The sequence below is a fragment of the Prenolepis imparis genome, unplaced genomic scaffold, assembly GCF_030444845.1.
Source record: "Prenolepis imparis isolate NDT839.2.m4 unplaced genomic scaffold, iyPreImpa1.0 SCAF_57, whole genome shotgun sequence".
Taxonomy (NCBI): domain Eukaryota; kingdom Metazoa; phylum Arthropoda; class Insecta; order Hymenoptera; family Formicidae; genus Prenolepis; species Prenolepis imparis.
The window spans coordinates 31,859-49,927 of record NW_028141215.1 but is presented as its reverse complement, the minus strand read 5'-3'; the positions used below and the strand labels follow the sequence as shown (position 1 = coordinate 49,927).

Below are 18,069 nucleotides of genomic sequence, written 5' to 3'. Positions count from 1 at the left end.
GATTGGGCCTTGGCGTACTTCTTCCGGCATCTCGGGTGTCCATTGAAGATGGTGATATACTGGCATTGTTATACTGCAACCGATGATCAGGCAGTATGTTTTGACGATAATGATGTAATTAAGATAGAAAATGGTTCCACTTGTTTACAAAGTATTATTATTATGAGGTTAAGTATAAGGTATAAATTTGCGCATGTAATTAAAGAAGAAACACATATATTCATGATAAGTATACAAAAAAACTGAAATCTAAGAACGCAAATGTTGAAATATTACCAATAACGATTCAATATATATATATGGTCTAATAGTAATTAATACAAAAAAAATAATATGATATGATAATGTGTAGCATCAATAATGACGCTATAATTATAATATGCAAAAGAAGTACATAATATAAAGAGGAAAGGTAGGGTGATATAGTGACTAATGATAATAGTAATTAATATTTGGGATATATGGGAGTACTTAAACGCTTGCGTAATTCTAACTAATACATAATTCAAAATTCAAACGAAGTAGTAGTAAGGTAAAGAAAATTTAGGGTCTATAGGAATACTTATTGTTAAACACTAGAGTAATTCTGAATTAATACACAATTCAGATTTCAAATGAATAGTGGAGTAATAAAAATTTAGAATATATAGAATTATTTAAATGCTACAATAACTCTAAGTTAATACATAATTCTGGTTATATATATATATATTTTTTTTTTTTTTTTTTTTTTTTTTTTTTTTTTTTTTTTTTTTTTTTTTTTTTTAGACTGAGGGTTCCACGTCGGCGGTGATTTTTGTGCAAAGTTCGGCGTGGCCAATCCGAATTAGCGCGTCCCTAAAGTTATATGCTCTATCGAACATTTTGGTGGTCTCCATATGGAGTTTCACCAGGGCCGCACCCTTTCTTAGAGGATGGACTATATTTATCCATCCATCTTGTCCCTCTAAAAGGAGTCGACACAGGTCTCGTGTCATTATTGGCCACGTTTGCCTACCATTAGGGGCTGCGGTGTGGGCTAATCCACATATTATGGCTTGCCAGGATACCCCCTTAAAACGGTCTTCTAGGTGATACACTTCGCTCATACGGCGCCACACTGTTCTTCCCCAGTCGCCGAGCATTATTTTGACCATCCAAGTGTTTTTATTTATGCTTTGTATAAACCCTCGCTTCCATCCTTTCTTGTCTTTAACCACGACCTCTAAGTCCTCCTTCATATGGTGAGGGTATACGAGCAATGAATTGGCTCTCCTATCCATCCGGAATTGGATTTCTTCTTCCATTTCCAGGAGTTCCCTTGCGCTATTTTTTAGTTGTACCCAAAACAGCAAGGGTGATTCCGCTCTTACCACGGTCACCTTCAGGCGACCGCGAGTCAAGAATTCAGTGTCGATGTAAGAGGTTTCCATTTCTGTATATAAAAAAAAATTTTACTGTTTTTGGTGCATGGGGAGATCCAAAAAGGGGGTTTATTGTGTTGGCGGTATGCCTTGCTTGATATGTGAAGAAAACCGGGGGGGGGTTATTGTAATTGGCGGTATGCCTTGCTTGATATGTGAAGAAAACCGGGGGGGGGTTATTGTAATTGGCGGTATGCCTTGCTCGTTAAAATTTCGCTTCTTTAAGCTCCAAGGTATATGTAGTATCTTCCCGTGGGGGGAGGAGGGGGTAGGTAGCTGTTAGAGTTGTGTTGTTTTCTGTGTGGATGGGTTCAGGTGTCTCGTTATTTTGGGTATAGGGAACCGGCACGCTGGCTTTCGATTTTTTCGATTGCCTTGTTTTCAAATGTATTAGTAGATGTGTTAGGGAGTCCCATAGGGCTCCTAGCAGGTACAAGGACCACCCGTACACTGTGTGTAAGGCGTAGCCGTGTACTATTGTGTCTAGCGTCAGTTTTATGACTCTGATGCTCAGGTATATTCCGATTAGTCCAGCGCTGAGATTCCCGAAAAATAGAAATTTATTCCAGAATTTGTTCCATGTAGATATTGCTATTTTTTCTATGGTGTTTGTATCAAGTAAATTGGAGATTGATCCCCCTTCCAGGGATATGGTTTTTCCCATCACCCCTCTCGCTAGGGAGTTGAGGACGGCAGGTCGTTCGGCTGGAAACATTATATGATCTCGTAGGTCCTTTAAATCTGTTTCCGTGTATATACCGCTGGTGGCGAGCGATCCTGGGCTGATGTATTTCCATACAGGCTTAGTCAATGGTTTTATAGTGACCGGCGGTATGGTATCCACTGGTCTTGGCATAAATTTGTACCAAGAATCTCCTAGCTGATACATGGCGGGTGCTAATGTGTTACAAGTGGTTTGCGTTCCTTGTTGCAATAATATGTGCGTTTGTGGAGTTAAATAATACGTTTGATTTTCCCGAAGCACGGGTAGTTGGTTGTAGCATCGGTTTGTTTGAGCGAGCTTGACTTCGACGGGTACGCATTTTACGATGTGAATAACCTCTCCAGCTAGTAGAGCCATATAGCCGGGCCCTTTCATTAGATGATATGCAAAAATATCTGGAGATTGTGTGGCTATGGCCAAAGCGTTTTGTAGCATTCGTTGCTCTAAATTACATTGTTGTAATAAAATGTCATGGTAAAGTTGATTAATTTGCGTGCGAATATGTTTTTCCACGTAAACAAACTTAGAATTCATGTACGTGAAGATATCGAGATTTGAAACGCGCGATTGTTTTTTGAAAACGACGGTTCCTCGTACAGTTTCGAAAATCATTAATTTAGGATGTTCGGTACGTATTATCGAATATCCGCAGACATCTTGTTTGCCTTTACTGGTTAGGGCGAATATTGTGTCTTGTGTGGTGAGAGAATATACTGTTTGGCCTTGCTCGTCGTCAATTATTTTGTAGGCGTACCCCTCGAATAATATTCCATAGTTATTAAATTTACAGGGACCTGCAGGTACGGTATTCCAATACGTGTCTCCTCCTTCGATGTCTATGCAATGTGTAGAGCCGAGTTGGCAAGTAATGCCGGATCTGAGTTCTTTATTAGTGTTGATGCGTACGTCGGCAGTGTAATCCTGTAATGTGATTTTTACAGTTCCGACTACAATGACATCCGACCATGTTCCGTAAGGATCTGAGTATGCTCCTCCGTGGCATTCGCCGTAGTTGTCTACTTGACCAGCTAACGTAATCGGTCTGGTTATTGTGCTATTGGATTTAAGTCCTGAGATAAGAGTGCTTCCTACTTGATAACTTCCGTAACTATGCATTCGCCTGCAAGCCTCGCGAGTTATTTCTTCTATATATGAATATTTTCCGTTATGTACATCCATTGTGTGAGAAAACATTCCGCATTTCTTGACTAATCGGTCGATTTCAACTTTGCACTGTATTACGTGCACTGCTTCGAATTCATTAATTTGTAACAGCTGCACGTAAACTTGATCCGGTTTAATTTCTTTACGAGGGATATCGCATTCCTCGATGTTTAACAGTGATAGCGTGGTTAGGTTTGCGGAGGAAGATCCACAGTCATATCCTATTAGCCCATGTGTTGGATGCAGGTATACTGCTAGTATTATTAATATTGCGATTATTCGTCTGAATTTGCGATCCATCTGAAATATTAATTATTTTTGTAGGTGTGTGTATCTTTTTCCTCTTATAACCTTTATGTATTTCTACTTTATTTTTATTAATATTATATTTTGTATTTTTAATATATATATATATATATATATATATATATAAAAAAAAAAAAAACATTTATTTTTGTGGAAAATTAATCCTTTTTGTTGATTATTTAGTGGTTTTAATGTAGGAAATTCGCAATCGATTAGGATGCACGATTCGGCTATTTTTCTTTATTCTAATTTTTACATTATTTTTATTTAATATTTCCAGTACTTCATGAGGTCCTGTATAGTGATCCCCGAATTTTCCGGGTTTTGGCCCCTTTAAGAGAAATACATGGTCTCCTGGTTTAAAGGTTTGGGGGTTAATCTTTCTATCGTAATATTTCTTCGATCTGTGTTTTGCTTCGATAACGTTTTCACGAGCATTTCCTTGAATTGTATGAAGTTGTGTAACGAGGTTTACTAGATAATCGTTGTAATTCGCTAATTGGTCGCTTGGAGGTAAAAGCTCGTTCGAAGGAATTCTGGCTATTTTTCCGAAGACTAATTCGTACGGTGTATGTCTGGTTGCTTCGTGTACATTAGTATTATAATTGAACATTGCAAGGCTTATCCATCTATCCCACTGTTTTTGTTCGTTTGCGTATTGTTTTAAATATTCTCCTAATGCGTGATGCGATCTTTCCAAAGATCCGTTAGATTGTGGGTGGAAGGCAGTAGTACGAAATTTACGAATTTTAAATAATTTTGCGATTTTCCTCATTAAATCACTGATAAAATTTCTTCCTTGATCCGTTAATATTGCCTTTGGCGCTCCGAATATGCAGATGAAACGATCTACGAAAGCTTCTGCGATAGTTTCGGAGGTTTGGTTTTGTAATGGTATACCCATACAGTATTTGGTCAGCTGATCTTGTAAGGTCAAAATGTATTCGCTGTTTCTTTCTGTCTTGGGTAAAGGTCCGACAATATCCATGGCTACCTTGTCGAAAGAAGAGCCTGGTGTGTCTGTGATTATCATAGGCTGTTTTGTTTTGACGCGTACTAATTTTCTCAGTTGGCACTGCAAACATTGTTGTATGTATCTTTGAACGTCTAGTTTTAAGTTTTCCCAATAGTAATTGTGTTTTATTCTATTGTATGTCTTAGTGACGCCGCGATGTCCTCCGGTCGGCGAACAGTGCATCTCACCAATTATAACGGATCGTAGATCTTTCGGTGGATATTTAATTTGTCCGTTGCAAATGATTATTTTGGTAGTGGAATTAATGAATCTTAATTGCAGTTGCGATTTGATATTATTCCATGGAACGTTGTTGATAATTTCTGTTTTTGCAATGCTGAGTGTTCCTAAATTTAAATTTTCAGTCAAATTTCGTAAGTCGTGTATGACCGCGATAATTTGGTTGAGAGTCGCTGTGGGGCCTTCTCGTTCCGTCTCACTGATGGGTAAGACTATGTGGTAGTAGGTTTTGTATTTTATTGCTTTCGCTTTACCTAACTCCAGGGGTCCTATATTCGGGAGTTCGTTTCTTTCGAAGAGTTTTTCAGATCCTGAGTCTAAAGGTTTTCCGTAAATGTCGACAAAATACGCGACATTGTCTTTTCGCAGAAATAATAGTTCGCGAGAATCTATAACGTTGCTTTTAATTATTTTATTCTCAATGATAGTAGGTTTCATTTTTGTTTTTCTTGATTTTAAATTTTTATTGATAATTTCTTCTTCGTCGTCATCGCTTTCTTCCCTTTCTTTTCCATCTGTTTCTTTGTTATCCTGATCTTTGTCTGGCGGATCGTTTCTTTCTTCTATCTTTTCAGTATTGTTTTTGTTGTTATTATGATTTTCATTATTTTTCTTAATATTTCGTTTTGTCGCCTGACTTCTTGTTTGCATTCTGTTTTGTTTTGGAGGATCATGTATTAGCGCTTTTTCGATAGTTTGTGACGCTGGAGGTTCGTTTAGTTCTTCGGGGGTAGAAGGTATAGGATCGGCATTATTATCAGGGGGTTCTTCTTCGAGTATCGGTCCTTCAATTTCTTCGGTATCTGACAGATATAGTTGAAAATCGTCGTCTTCTTCTTCTTCGTCATCGGTTTCTTCCAGCATTCTGGAAATTATTTCTGCATCTTCTGGATTATTTGGATTTAATGTTTTTCGTTCTTTTATTATTTTGCAATCAATTTCTTCAAGATCTACTGGGTTTCTTGATAATGCGTCCGCATTTACGTTAGTTTTTCCTGCCTTATAAACAACGTCGTAATCGTATTCCGCTAATTTTAATCTCCAGCGAAGTATTCTCATATTTGCGTCTTGCGCGTTTTTAAACCACATTAAAGGTTTATGATCTGTAACTAGGGTGAATTTTCTTCCATATAAGTATGGTCTGAAGTGTTTAACGCAATATATTATGGCTAGTGCTTCCTTTTCGTAAGTGTCGTATTTCGTTTCGTCGTCCGTGAGTGTTCTGGAAGCGTATGCGATAGGTCTGTCCTTGTTTATTTCTCCTTGTGAGAGTATTCCTCCTACGGCTAAACCTGACGCATCCGTAGTTAAAATAAATGGTCGAGAGAAATCAGGGTATTGTAGTACTGGCTCTTCACATAATTTTTGTTTCAATATCTCGAAGGATTCTTCTTGAATTGATGTCCATTCGAAACGAGTGTCATTTTTTAATAGATTTGTTAATGGTTTTGCTAGTTTAGAGAAATTTGGAATAAAGCGCCGGTAATATCCGGCAAGTCCCAAAAATTGCTTAATATTTCTTGGGGTTTTCGGTCGGGGAAATTTATGTACTGCCTCTAATTTTTTCGGATCTGGTTTTACTCCATCTCTGCCAATTACGTGTCCCAAATAAGTTACTTCGGTTTTTAAAAATTCACATTTATCAGGTTGTAGTTTTAAATTAGCTTCGCGAAGTCGTTCTATTAATGCGTTATATTTTCGTTCGTGTTCTTCTAAGGAAGTAGCATAAATAACAATGTCGTCCATATAAACAAATAATTCTTCGCCCTGTAATCCTGTTAATACTAAATCCATTAGGCGCTGAAATGTTGCAGGAGCGTTTTTTAATCCAAAAGGCATTCGATCGAATTCGTAGTGACCGAAGGGAGTAGTGAATGCAGTTTTGTGACTGTCAGCAGGATCCATTTTTATCTGATGAAACCCAGATGCTAAGTCGCATACAGAGAAATATTGCGCGCCCCCTAATTGATCTAATATATCTATGATGTTAGGTAATGGATATGCGTCCCCGAAGTACTCTGCGTTGATACCACTGCTTTCGAGGACCATTCTCCAGCGCTTGTTTCCTTTGGAGTCCTCTTTCTTCGGCACGATCCATATGGGCGTATTGTATGGCGATTGTGAGGGTTTTACGATGCCTCCTTCTAACAGTTCCTCTACCTGCTTGTTTATTTCTTCCTTATGTAGTTGCGGGAATCTGTATTGACGAGTGTTAATTGGTCGATCATCTGTGGTTGGTATTTGATGTTGGAGTACATGAGTTGCAGTTAAATTTTCTCCGGGAATATGAAATTGGTTTTGACTGTTTGTTATTAATTTCTTTACACTTTCTTGTTCCTTTTCATTTAGATGTTCCAATCGTAATAATTCGGTAATTTGTATAAAGCGGTCTTTCTCCTTTTTCTCGGAAACCACCAGACAATTATGCAAATCGTTGCTTGCATCGTTAATTTGTTGTTGTTTTCTTTTATGTTTAGATTTTCGTTTTCGCATAAATTTATCTATAATTTCTTGCGATTTATTTAATAAAGACGTCGAAACTTTCGAAGACGGTTTGGTTCTGTTTTTCATGCGTTTAGAGTTTTTAATGTTTAATTTTTCAATATTTAAATATTTTTGTGCCTTTTCAAGAAGGTCTTTTATAGTGACATGAGATGACTTTAATTTGTCATTGTGGTCTTCTGTGAATAATCCAACTTTCGGAAATTTGATATCTAGAATTGATAAGGAATTTTTCTCTCTTAAATTAGAACAAGATTGTGTCAAATCGCGTAGTGAGGTTTGGTAACTTCCCTCCTCGCAATTGACGGAGCTAGAATTTTCTGTCGAGGTTTGGAAATTTCCCTCCGAAATTCTAGAAATATCCCCTCCAGGAGAGGTTTGGTAACTTCCCTCTCCAAGGGATTTTGAATCATTTAAATTTTTGAGAGAGATTTGATAATTTTTCCCTTTACTAGAATTATTCAATTTTTCAAGAGAGGTTTGGTAACTTCCCTCTCCGTTAATTGTTGGATTATATGAAATTTCAGGAGAGGTTTGGTAGCTTCCCTCTCCAAGGATTTTCGAATTATTAAAATTTTCAGGAGAGGTTTGGTAACTTCCCTCTCCAAGGATTTTTGAATTATTAAAATTTTCAGGAGAATTTTTATTCCCCTTGTCAACATTAATTTTGTTTGTCCTTCGAGTTATTTCCGTAAATTTTTCTTCATCCTCGAAAATTTCTTCTTCGTCTTCGATATCAATATAAGTTTCGTTGGTGTTCATTGGTTCTTCGTTTATAGATGAAACTTCATCGTAATTGTTGACCGTCGGACAGTCGGATTTATGGTCGTCAAATAATTGATCCAACGGCTTTAAACGCAAAGTGGGTACGCGGACTTCCACTTCTTCGTCTAAAGTACTTATAACATTGAGATATGCTTTTCCGGAGATGTTCTCTACAATAGTGTCTCCTAAGTAAATTCCATGTTCTATTTTTAATTTTGGTATATATCCCACCTTTATTTCGGGGTTTTCTATCCTTACATAAAATAATGATTCGGATCTCGGAGACACTATTATAGATTCCGGTGAGAAAAACGGTATGTTAACTTCGGATACGGTCAGATATCCTTGAGCGTAATCTATTTTCGATGATGTTTGTTTAAAGAAATCATTTCCCAATATTCCGGATTGTGGAATCGGAAAGTCGCGAGATACTAAATGGAAAGATATCGGAATTCCAAGGAGATTTAAAGCGACTTCTCCGAGCGTATATACGGGATGATTATTTATACCATTTAATTTTAATATATTTGTATAGTTAATTTTTAGAGTTTTAGGTATAAAATTTTCCTTGATTATATTTGGTCCGGATCCCGTGTCTAATAGAAAGGTTATTTGCGATGGTATTTCGTTAATTTGGACCTGAACAGTAGGCACGCGACTATGTTTATCGAGGTTTACTGTTACGGGTCGTATGTCGATGGTTTGACGGCCTACTTGACTTCTTGAGATGTCGACGGGTGTGAAGTCTGTCCGGTCCCCCGTTGTGCACCCGACCCCGAGGGACCTGTGTAGTTTCCCTGATTATTTTCTTTTCGACGATTATTACTTGCGTTGCGTAACTGACAATTTTCAAGGAGATGGCCTTGTTCTTTACAATATCTGCAGAATGTATCGTTCTTCGTTGTCAGTTGTTGATTTATTTTAACACGACAATCCTTAGCGGAGTGTCTGAATTTATCGCAAAGTTGGCATGAAACTTTCGGTCTACTTTCCAAACTTCTTTCCTCGTTCTGTTTTTTCCAACAATTACTAGCCGAATGGCCAGGCCTTTCACACCATTGACAAGTAACCGTCGATTTATTAATTTGTTGTTGGGAAGTAGTTTGTCGGCATGATTTGGCGTCGTGGCCGGTTTTTGAACATAATTGACATATAGTAATTTTTTCTTGAATTACGTTTACTGACTGACGAGCGCGAGGATCGCGTTGGCGACATTTATCCGCACTGTGGCCGCGTTTTTTGCATATTTGGCAAATTAAAATCTCCGTTCCGTTATTCGTTTGAAAATCGTGCCCTTGTAAGGAAAATTGAACGAGCTTCCTACAACTACTTGCGGCATGTCCCTCTTTGAAACAGATCTGACAGATTTCCCGCACTTGATTAGTGTACGGTGATTGGCCTGTTTTAACGCCTTGGCCTTGGCGCAAACCTGTCATCTCTCGAAGCTCTCTTTCTATCCTTAGGGCGTCGGCGACAGTTTCTTGTACGTCTAAATCTCTAGTGATTCTTTGCTCTATTTCAGGCTTTAGCCCTCTAATAAAACACTTACACATGTCTTTTTCTACCGTTGTTTTTATATTTTGATTGGGTAAAATGTGACCGGAACTTCGATATGCTTCCAATATTTGTTTTCCAAGTAATTTAACTCTATTTGCGTAAGTGACGACATCCTCTTCATTCCTTTGATAAATACATCCTAGTTCTCCTTGTAACTGATATACATTTTTAATGGGTCCATAAATTTTCTTTAAATAAGTAGTTAATTGCAATACAGTATCAAAATCTTCGTCCCGAATTGTTCGACGCGCTTCTCCCACTATTCTAGTTCTTATAATTTTAGTAAATTGAGCCTCTGCTTCCTTAGGAAGCATAGCTTTCGCTTCCTCGCAACCCTCGATAAAATAATTTAGCGGAATGTTACTACCGTCAAAAAAGGGGACGGCGTCTACCGCGTATTTTAAGGTAGCAAAGGGGTTAGGTTGCGCCATGTTAAAAGAAAGTAAATTTTCGGGATCGCTTTCGATATCAAATTTTTCGATTTGATCTTTTATTGTTTCAGTAGTTATATCGGCGGAATCGTCGGAATCTGGCTCGGGCGATTCGGCTACTAAAGTATTTTCAGTTAAATCGAATTCTGAGGAAGGATCTTTTAACGAAAAATTTATTTGGCGAGATGTCGAAGTTGAAGGTACTAAAGGTGTGGATGTGTGAATTAATTCGGAATCAGATGGTTTAGATTTAGATTTGCGTGTTCTATGTGGTGTTGTTAATGCAGTTTTATATAGTTCTTCTATTTGATCTTTATCAGTTTGACCTCTTGTTCCTTTACTCATTACCGCTACCAGGAATCGCACATTTCAATCCCGGACGAGCCCCCAAATTTTATTTATGTTACGTCCAGACTCAAGGAAGGAAGAGTCGAAAGGAAGGACGTAACTAAATTTATCTTTTCGAACGACGGCAGACTATCCGTCTGTTCGACCCGAACGAACGTCTGGGCCCAAATAGGTCAACGACCGCAAGGGTCGCTCTTACTCTATTTAAAGGGCCGTTCGCTCGGTGGTCCCTTTTTGGCAAGAGAATTTAATCTCTTTTACGCAGGATGGGACCTTGTGCGATCCTGGTTTACGGGAATAAGTGGGAACGGGTTATTAATAAATGAAAATCATTTATTTTGAAATTTATAAATTTATTCCTAATATAAAGACGAAAGAATTTATATACATAATAATATTATTGACGGACTTAGTTGCTAATGAAGAGTGAATGTATGTGTATGTGTCGCGGGTGATACATTAGTACGGAGGTCTTCAATCGGGGCAGAAAGGGGTAAGAGTTATTGTTTAAATTTTAGGGTCCCGATTGGTGGTTACAATAATTTAAATGGTAATAGGTATATAAAATTAGTGTCCATGTGTGTGCGTGTAAGAGAGACTTCTAGGTTATATGAGTTCGGTAATTATGGCGGTGGAGGGGGGATAGGTTCGTAGGAGAAGGTGTGCAGGGACGGCTAAAGGATATCTTCGCCCGGGAACATACCAGGGGATGATGTTATTCCTATCGGTGGTCTCTAGAAATTCGCGTAAGGCCTCGTGGTCTACGGGGCCTGGACCAATCGTGAAAGCTTCCTCAGGGACTTCTCGTATCCCTGGGAGCTGGTTTATCAGCCAAGCTCTGAATTGCTCGTATGAGAGCTTGGCAGGCGATTCTGATTCCTCGGAATCGTCGTCGCTGATATCTACTACCTCAAACCCTTCCGGATGTTCCCTATTTACAGAGGACGTTGGGGATGAGGGAGGAGAATCTTCAAGGGTGATTGTTGAGGGAGCCGGAGACGGAGATCTAGGTGGCTCAGGGCGTTCGGGAGAAGCAGGGGGAAGAAAGGGAGAAGGGCTCCGCGGAGAATCGGCGTCCTCAGAGGAAACAGAGGAGTGAGGGGAAGGGGCCCGTTGAGGTATAGCGGGTTCGGGAGAAAGAGGAGAAGGAGTTCGCGAGGAATCGAAAAATTCTGCAGAAGCAGAGGTAGCGGGAGACGGCGTCAGCGGGGTTTCTATATGTTCGGGTGAGGAAATAGGAGAGACCGTAGGGTGATATGTATTAGTTGTCTCTGTATGGATCGGTGTGTTAATTTTTTCTAGGGAGCCGAAGGTTTCGCCCGCAGCCAGACTCCGTGCCAACGCTTTCTTTAACCGCCTATTACGCCGGTTTCGCGCCAATTTAACAGCGGTTCGCGAGGGTCGTCTCCTTGGATTTTCCACTACGAGAGCGAATAATAAAGTAACCGGGCAAGAAGAGTTTTTACTGAAAAATAACTCTGGGAGTTCTTGTAAGAGAAAAAAAAAAATATATATATATATATTTATTTTTATATAATTTTGATATTTTAATTATTTAATAATTTAGTTAGTTATTGTATTACTTATTTGTTCATTCAAGAGAGAGAGAGAGAGAGAGAGAGAGAGAGAGAGATAGAGAGTGAGAGAGAGTAAATCACGGATTGCTCCGCTATCGCGGGAAATCCGGAGTGATTTCAAAAGGTAAGGGGATGATAGAAATCACGGATTGCTCCGCTATCGCGGGAAATCCAGAGTGATTTCGAGAGAAAGAGGAGATGGAAGAAATCACGGATTGCTCCGCTATCGCGGGAAATCCGGAGTGATTTCAAAAGGTAAGGGGATGATAGAAATCACGGATTGCTCCGCTATCGCGGGAAATCCAGAGTGATTTCGAGAGAAAGAGGAGATGGAAGAAATCACGGATTGCTCCGCTATCGCGGGAAATCCGGAGTGATTTCAAAAGGTAAGGGGATGATAGAAATCACGGATTGCTCCGCTATCGCGGGAAATCCAGAGTGATTTCGAGAGAAAGAGGAGATGGAAGAAATCACGGATTGCTCCGCTATCGCGGGAAATCCGGAGTGATTTCAAAAGGTAAGGGGATGATAGAAATCACGGATTGCTCCGCTATCGCGGGAAATCCAGAGTGATTTCGAGAGAAAGAGGAGATGGAAGAAATCACGGATTGCTCCGCTATCGCGGGAAATCCGGAGTGATTTCAAAAGGTAAGGGGATGATAGAAATCACGGATTGCTCCGCTATCGCGGGAAATCCAGAGTGATTTCGAGAGAAAGAGGAGATGGAAGAAATCACGGATTGCTCCGCTATCGCGGGAAATCCGGAGTGATTTCAAAAGGTAAGGGGATGATAGAAATCACGGATTGCTCCGCTATCGCGGGAAATCCAGAGTGATTTCGAGAGAAAGAGGAGATGGAAGAAATCACGGATTGCTCCGCTATCGCGGGAAATCCGGAGTGATTTCAAAAGGTAAGGGGATGATAGAAATCACGGATTGCTCCGCTATCGCGGGAAATCCACAGTGATTTCGAGAGAGAGGGAGAAGGTGGAAGAAATCACGGATTGCTCCGCTATCGCGGGAAATCCGGAGTGATTTCAAAAGGTAAGGGGATGATAGAAATCACGGATTGCTCCGCTATCGCGGGAAATCCAGAGTGATTTCGAGAGAAAGAGGAGATGGAAGAAATCACGGATTGCTCCGCTATCGCGGGAAATCCGGAGTGATTTCAAAAGGTAAGGGGATGATAGAAATCACGGATTGCTCCGCTATCGCGGGAAATCCACAGTGATTTCGAGAGAGAGAGAGAGATAAGGATGGGGGAAGAAAGGACAGTTTTTCGAAGTTAGAATTTAACAAGGATAATAAATTAATAAATTAAAAAGGAAAACAATTATAATTTAATTGAAGTCCCAGAATTATTTTAAGTATTATTAGTAAGGGTGGAGATGTAGCGTGCTTGATAACTTACTACTTATGGAGTGCGCAGGTAGATGTTAATTATTCCAGGTGTGAATCTGGCTACGGACTCCTCCGTGAGGATGGTGTTCCACTCGCAGTTGTTCACTCGCGAAAATCGTCGTACTCGGTGAGCACTGGGCACACGATGATTTCACAAATGTCACTGCGAATGCTCACGAGTTCGAGATTCTCTCGAAGGATGGTGATACAACTTTTCGCGATTGATCCGCGAGCGTAGGTTTGAGAAAAGATTGATATTCTCTGAGAGATGTTACGGGTATATATACCTTCTTGCTCCTCCTTCCCGTTAGTTTGTTAATATTTCCTGACGAATAGGGAATTTTTCAATAACGCCCTTTCAGTCCCGGAGGCGTCTCTTGACTTTAAAAGTTTATCGGGATTGGTCAGGGCTTTTGTTTAGGGCCCTAGGTTTTGACCAATGGAGAATTTGTTGAGGTTTATATTCTTATTATCCTCTCGAGATTTCGATATCGGCGGCGGTGTTTGTTGTTAGTTTTTCCTATATCGCGATATTTGTCGTTTGTTAGTGCCGCTTTTATCGGCGGGTTCTCGCTTTATTGCCCTCGCGTGTGGCTTAGAGCTTGTTTACTGAGAGGCGATGCGTGTGGCATCTTTTTAATCTTTATATTTTTCGCCGCTTTCTCGCGAGAATACCCGCAGGTGTGCTATCTTATTTTGCACACTTTCGTTTTCATTATTTGTTTTCCCCTAATTTTACTAGGGAAGGATTTGCTTTCGGCGCGTTCTCGCCGTCTTTATGTTTTGCCGATATGTGATTTTAACTTATTATTCGCGAGGGTGTCGGCAAGAATCCGCTTTCGGCATCTTTCCGCCTGGTCTCTTTTATTTACCGATTTTGTAATATTTATCGGTCGCTCACGATATCTGCAGCTGTCCGTTTCGCTGGGCACGTTTTCGTTTTATTATATACGTGCCGCTTAGATTATTATTATCTTTTTTCTTCCTTTCTTATTTACCTAACAACAAACTTCGCCTTGGTCGTGGGAAAGAAAAGAATCGTGAAGTCCGCCGGACGTAACAGTATCAAAAGATTCTGTAATCAATGTATTATTAAAATGTATAATGGATGAATTTTTTGCTCGTCTTTAAATATTAGAAATCGATACTTTTTTACCGCTAACCCCATGCGACGCAACCTTATTTTATGTATATCAAGTTAAAAAATTTGTACGCTGGTGTCTGCATGGTACCAAATGGTTCTGTAATCAATGTACTATTAAAATGTATAATCGATGAATTTTTGGCTCGTCTTAAAATATTAGAAATCTATACTTTTTTACCGCTGACCCCATTCGACGCAACTTTATTTTATGTATATCAAGTTAAAAAATTTGTACGCTGGTGTCTGTTTGGTACCAAATGGTTCTGTAATCAATGTACTATTAAAATGTATAATCGATGAATTTTTGGCTCGTCTTTAAATATTAGAAATCGATACTTTTTTACCGCTGACCTCATGCGACGCAACCTTATTTTATGTATATCAAGTTAAAAAATTTGTACGCAGGTGTCTGTTTGGTACCAAATGGTTCTGTAATCAATGTACTATTAAAATGTATAATCGATGAATTTTTGGCTCGTCTTAAAATATTAGAAATCGATACTTTTTTACCGCTGACCCCATTCGACGCAACTTTATTTTATGTATATCAAGTTAAAAAATTTGTACGCAGGTGTCTGTTTGGTACCAAATGGTTCTGTAATCAATGTACTATTAAAATGTATAATCGATGAATTTTTGGCTCGTCTTAAAATATTAGAAATCGATACTTTTTTACCGCTGACCCCATTCGACGCAACATTATTTTATGTATATCAAGTTAAAAAATTTGTACGCTGGTGTCTGCATGGTATCAAAAGATTCTGTAATCAATGTACTATTAAAATGTATAATCGATGAATTTTTGGCTCGTCTTAAAATATTAGAAATCGATACTTTTTTACCGCTGACCCTATGCGACGCAACCTTATTTTATGTATATCAAGTTAAAAAATTTGTACGCAGGTGTCTGTTTGGTACCAAATGGTTCTGTAATCAATGTACTATTAAAATGTATAATCGATGAATTTTTGGCTCGTCTTAAAATATTAGAAATCGATACTTTTTTACCGCTGACCCTATTCGACGCAACTTTATTTTATGTATATCAAGTTAAAAAATTTGTACGCTGGTGTCTGTTTGGTACCAAATGGTTCTGTAATCAATGTACTATTAAAATGTATAATCGATGAATTTTTGGCTCGTCTTAAAATATTAGAAATCGATACTTTTTTACCGCTGACCCTATGCGACGCATCCTTAATTTATGTATAGCAAATGAAAAAGTTTGTATGCTGTTGTCTGCTTGATACCAAAAGATTCTGTAATCAATGTACTATTAAAATGTATAATGGATGAATTTTTGGCTCGTCTTTAAATATTAGAAATCGATACTTTTTTACCGCTGACCTCATGCGACGCAACCTTATTTTATGTATATCAAGTTAAAAAATTTGTACGCAGGTGTCTGTTTGGTACCAAATGGTTCTGTAATCAATGTACTATTAAAATGTATAATCGATGAATTTTTGGCTCGTCTTAAAATATTAGAAATCGATACTTTTTTACCGCTGACCCCATTCGACGCAACTTTATTTTATGTATATCAAGTGAAAAAATTTGTACGCTGGTGTCTGCATGGTATCAAAAGATTCTGTAATCAATGTACTATTAAAATGTATAATCGATGAATTTTTGGCTCGTCTTAAAATATTAGAAATCCATACTTTTTTACCGCTGACCCTATGCGACGCAACCTTATTTTATGTATATCAAGTTAAAAAATTTGTATGCTGTTGTCTGCTTGGTACCAAAAGATTCTGTAATCAATGTACTATTAAAATGTATAATGGATGAATTTTTGGCTCGTCTTTAAATATTAGAAATCGATACTTTTTTACCGCTGACCTCATGCGACGCAACCTTATTTTATGTATATCAAGTTAAAAAATTTGTACGCAGGTGTCTGTTTGGTACCAAATGGTTCTGTAATCAATGTACTATTAAAATGTATAATCGATGAATTTTTGGCTCGTCTTAAAATATTAGAAATCGATACTTTTTTACCGCTGACCCCATTCGACGCAACTTTATTTTATGTATATCAAGTTAAAAAATTTGTACGCTGGTGTCTGCATGGTATCAAAAGATTCTGTAATCAATGTACTATTAAAATGTATAATCGATGAATTTTTGGCTCGTCTTAAAATATTAGAAATCCATACTTTTTTACCGCTGACCCTATGCGACGCAACCTTATTTTATGTATATCAAGTTAAAAAATTTGTACGCTGGTGTCTGTTTGGTACCAAATGATTCTGTAACCAATGTACTATTAAAATGTATAATCGATGAATTTTTGGCTCGTCTTAAAATATTAGAAATCGATACTTTTTTACCGCTGACCCCATTCGACGCAACTTTATTTTATGTATATCAAGTTAAAAAATTTGTACGCTGGTGTCTGCATGGTATCAAAAGATTCTGTAATCAATGTACTATTAAAATGTATAATCGATGAATTTTTGGCTCGTCTTAAAATATTAGAAATCGATACTTTTTTACCGCTGACCCCATTCGACGCAACTTTATTTTATGTATATCAAGTTAAAAAATTTGTACGCTGGTGTCTGCATGGTATCAAAAGATTCTGTAATCAATGTACTATTAAAATGTATAATCGATGAATTTTTGGCTCGTCTTAAAATATTAGAAATCGATACTTTTTTACCGCTGACCCTATGCGACGCAACCTTATTTTATGTATATCAAGTTAAAAAATTTGTACGCTGGTGTCTGCATGGTATCAAAAGATTCTGTAATCAATGTACTATTAAAATGTATAATCGATGAATTTTTGGCTCGTCTTAAAATATTAGAAATCCATACTTTTTTACCGCTGACCCTATGCGACGCAACCTTATTTTATGTATATCAAGTTAAAAAATTTGTACGCTGGTGTCTGTTTGGTACCAAATGATTCTGTAACCAATGTACTATTAAAATGTATAATCGATGAATTTTTGGCTCGTCTTAAAATATTAGAAATCGATACTTTTTTACCGCTGACCCCATTCGACGCAACTTTATTTTATGTATATCAAGTTAAAAAATTTGTACGCTGGTGTCTGCATGGTACCAAATGGTTCTGTAATCAATGTACTATTAAAATGTATAATCGATGAATTTTTGGCTCGTCTTAAAATATTAGAAATCTATACTTTCTTACCGCTGACCCCATTCGACGCAACTTTATTTTATGTATATCAAGTTAAAAAATTTGTACGCTGGTGTCTGTTTGGTACCAAATGGTTCTGTAATCAATGTACTATTAAAATGTATAATCGATGAATTTTTGGCTCGTCTTAAAATATTAGTAATCGATACTTTTTTACCGCTGACCCTATGCGACGCATCCTTAATTTATGTATATCAAGTTAAAAAATATGTACGCAGGTGTCTGTTTGGTACCAAATGGTTCTGTAATCAATGTACTATTAAAATGTATAATCGATGAATTTTTGGCTCGTCTTAAAATATTAGAAATCGATACTTT

At 38.0% G+C, this 18,069-nt stretch overlaps 1 long non-coding RNA gene across 1 annotated transcript; it reads right to left on the bottom strand.

Moving 5' to 3' along the window:
• Positions 1 to 709: 709 nt before the first annotated feature.
• LOC145947253 (uncharacterized) lies at positions 710 to 13,879 on the bottom strand. Its single transcript, XR_014427139.1, has 2 exons — positions 13,443 to 13,879; positions 710 to 1,414 (listed from the first exon to the last, which is right to left on the bottom strand). It is a non-coding gene; the product is annotated as an uncharacterized LOC145947253 (long non-coding RNA).
• Between the last annotated feature and the right edge of the window lie 4,190 nt (positions 13,880 to 18,069).